The 3,064-nt window shown below is 40.0% G+C and overlaps 1 pseudogene; it reads right to left on the reverse strand.

Moving 5' to 3' along the window:
* Positions 1–294: 294 nt before the first annotated feature.
* LOC112733429 (F-box protein SKIP2-like) lies at positions 295–2,776 on the reverse strand (annotated as a pseudogene).
* Between the last annotated feature and the right edge of the window lie 288 nt (positions 2,777–3,064).

Raw genomic sequence — 3,064 nt, forward strand, 5'->3', positions numbered from 1 at the left:
TGATTTCTTTTATCATACAACATATACCAACTACTTCGAAAATCATCCTTCTACCTATAGATCAACCCTGATACAGTTGTTTATTAGTAGCAATAATAGTATATATATATATATATTTTGTTGTTCTTATAACCTATATCATATAATTCAAAAGTATATATCTATGTTGGTTATTAATTTTATTGTATGGATATAGTAAAATTAATAACCAATGTAGATATATACTTTTAAATTAAAAATTTGAGTAAAGGACATTTTCGTCCTTGACCTTTTTTTTCGCGGACATTTTCGTCCTCAAGCAATGGAAAATACATTAAAGCCCCTGACCCTTGAAAAACGTGGACATCCATGTCCTTCCGTTGAATTTAGTCGTTTGCACTGAACGGAAAAGGCTGAGCTGGCATACGTGGCGCTGAGGTGGCACGGAGGATTTCGTAGCAGGACATATAAGTCCCTGGAGACGAAAACGACGTCGTTTCGTCTCCTCCTCTCCAAACGCAGTTGAATCCCCATATACAATACCCAGAAGACCCATACACAATCCCAACCCTCTTCTTCTTCTTCTTCTTCTTCTTCTTCTTCTTCCATGGCAGTTTCATCATGCCCTTTCTTCCTCTCTCGTCTCACAGACCTCTCACTCCACAACCCTCTCCACCTTCCAAATGAAACAAAAAAATAGACTAATTGTAATACAAAGCTAGTATCACCATCAACACAAATAATAAGAACAGCCGAGCAGAACCAATAGAGGTTATTAGCAAATGCAGCTAGCTAATAGCAGCAGCAACAAAGCTACTAGCTACTCAGGAAACTGAAACTCCCAAAAGGCAAATTGAACCATAGAATTTTTGCTTTCTTACTAAGGTCATGAAAATGCTACTATTGAGCGGGGACACTATTATTGTTATACCACCTTCTCCATGCTGATTGCACTACACTTCTATTAGCCAAAAACCCAAATGTTGCTCTCAACATTGCCAATCCATTATAATCATTTGATGCTTCTGCTGCAGCAGCCACCTCCTCATTTTCTCTGCGAAATGTATCACATCATTCGCTGCATGATCATGATCAATTTGACTCGCATTCAATGCTTCATAATCACTATTATCAAAACTAAATGCCAAGGACTCCCTATGTTCATGCACCCACTCCACAACCATACTAGTAACCTTCCTGCATCTCCTCACCTTAAACTTAATCAAATTGGGGCAACCAGAAGCAAGAGCTTCAATTCCCACATTGGATATAGGACACCCCTTAATGCAAAGCTTCTTGAGCGCAACACACTTGTTGGCAACACACTCAATCTCAGCGTCACCAACGGTATTAAGCCCACAAAGTGCCAACCTCTCCAAAGCCTTGCATTTGGAAGCAATTGCCTCAAGGCTTGAAGATGTTGGATAGATACCAATCGAAGCAAGTTCCTGCAAGTTAATGCAGTGTTTGGCAACAAAAATCAAACCATCATCACCAATCCTATTGGTTCTCCACCCATCAACGTAAAGCTTCCTCAACATCCTGCAGTTCTTAGCAACTAGATTGAGACCCACATTTGAGCATTCAGCGGTTTTCACAATGTGCAAAGTGTCCAAACCCAAACACTTAGACAAACCCACAAGACCTACATCGCTAACTTAAATCTTCTCAAGGTGAACATCAACCAACACAGTGTGGAGGTTCCCAATCTTCTCAAGGGTGTCATCCCAATCCCCCAAACATCCAATTACCTTCAAAGATCGAAGCCTTTTCGACCCAATCATAAGGGGTGCGAAGCTCTGGCCATTCACGATCTCCTTCAAGTAAACAGAAGTCACCGACATCGTTCCGGAACCAACCACCTCCTCGCCATCGTGGGCCCACGCAGCCGCTTAACGAAGAGCTCTTCCAAACCCTGGCAACGGCTAATGACAGCGTTGATTCCCTTAATGTCGAACACGCACGAAGCGCAAGATAGCTTCTTCAACGCCTTGTAGTTTTCGCCAACAGCGGCCATTCCTGCCTCCGTTATCTCACGGTATCCACGGAGTTTGAGCCACGTTAGGTTAACGCACTGGAGCGAAATCAGGATCAAACCTTCGTCATTCACGCTCGTTTTGGAAGGTGGAGAGGGTTGTGGAGTGAGAGGTCTGTGAGACGAGAGAGGAAGAAAGTGCACGATGAAACTACCATGGAAGAAGAAGAAGAAGAAGAGGGCTGAGATTGTGTATGGGTCTTCTGGGTATTGTATATGGGGATTCAACTGCGTTTGGAGAGGAGGAGACGAAACGGTGTCGTTTTCGTCTCCAGGGACTTATATGTCCTGCTACGAAATCCTCCATGCCACCTGGCCTCCGTTACGTGCCACCTCAGCGCCACGTATGCTAGCTCAGCCTTTTCCGTTCAGTGCAAACGGCTAAATTCAACGGAAGGACATGGATGTCCACATTTTTCAAGGGTCAGGGGCTTTAATGTATTTTCCATTGCTTGAGGACGAAAATGTCCGCGAAAAAAAAGGTCAGGGACGAAAATGTCCTTTACTCTAAAAATTTAAATCGGTATTATTATTTAGTTGTACGGTACCTCTTGCTACATTAGGCAGTTATCACCTTACATATTTCTAAAATCTCCCTCACCATACAATTGTCTTTTCTAATAAAGTTTTTGTTGAACTTTTTATTTGATATTTTTAAGTTGTCTATTTGATACCAATACAAGTATAAATGTAGACTAATAGCACTTATACATGATTTTACTTGTAGGTTTCACCACATTTATTGTAACAAGAGGTATCCATCTGTGTTTTTTAAGAGACAATATCCCTTTCTAATAGATTTCGTGTAATATCTATCAAGTATTAATTTTATTATTTTTCAAGCATTACTTGATAATTATATTAACCGAGTGATGTAAAATTTCTTTTAAAAAATTCTATTGAAACTGGAAGACAAATTAAGTAATCCTTAATAGAATAATTAGTGAAATATAACAACATTCATTGTCCTGAATGTAACTAAAATTGATTGTAAGTTATGGTGTTTATTATATATATATATATAATAAACCTAGTGGCCCTAAATGCAAG

This window comes from Arachis hypogaea, chromosome 13 (genome assembly GCF_003086295.3).
Source record: "Arachis hypogaea cultivar Tifrunner chromosome 13, arahy.Tifrunner.gnm2.J5K5, whole genome shotgun sequence".
NCBI lineage: Eukaryota > Viridiplantae > Streptophyta > Magnoliopsida > Fabales > Fabaceae > Arachis > Arachis hypogaea.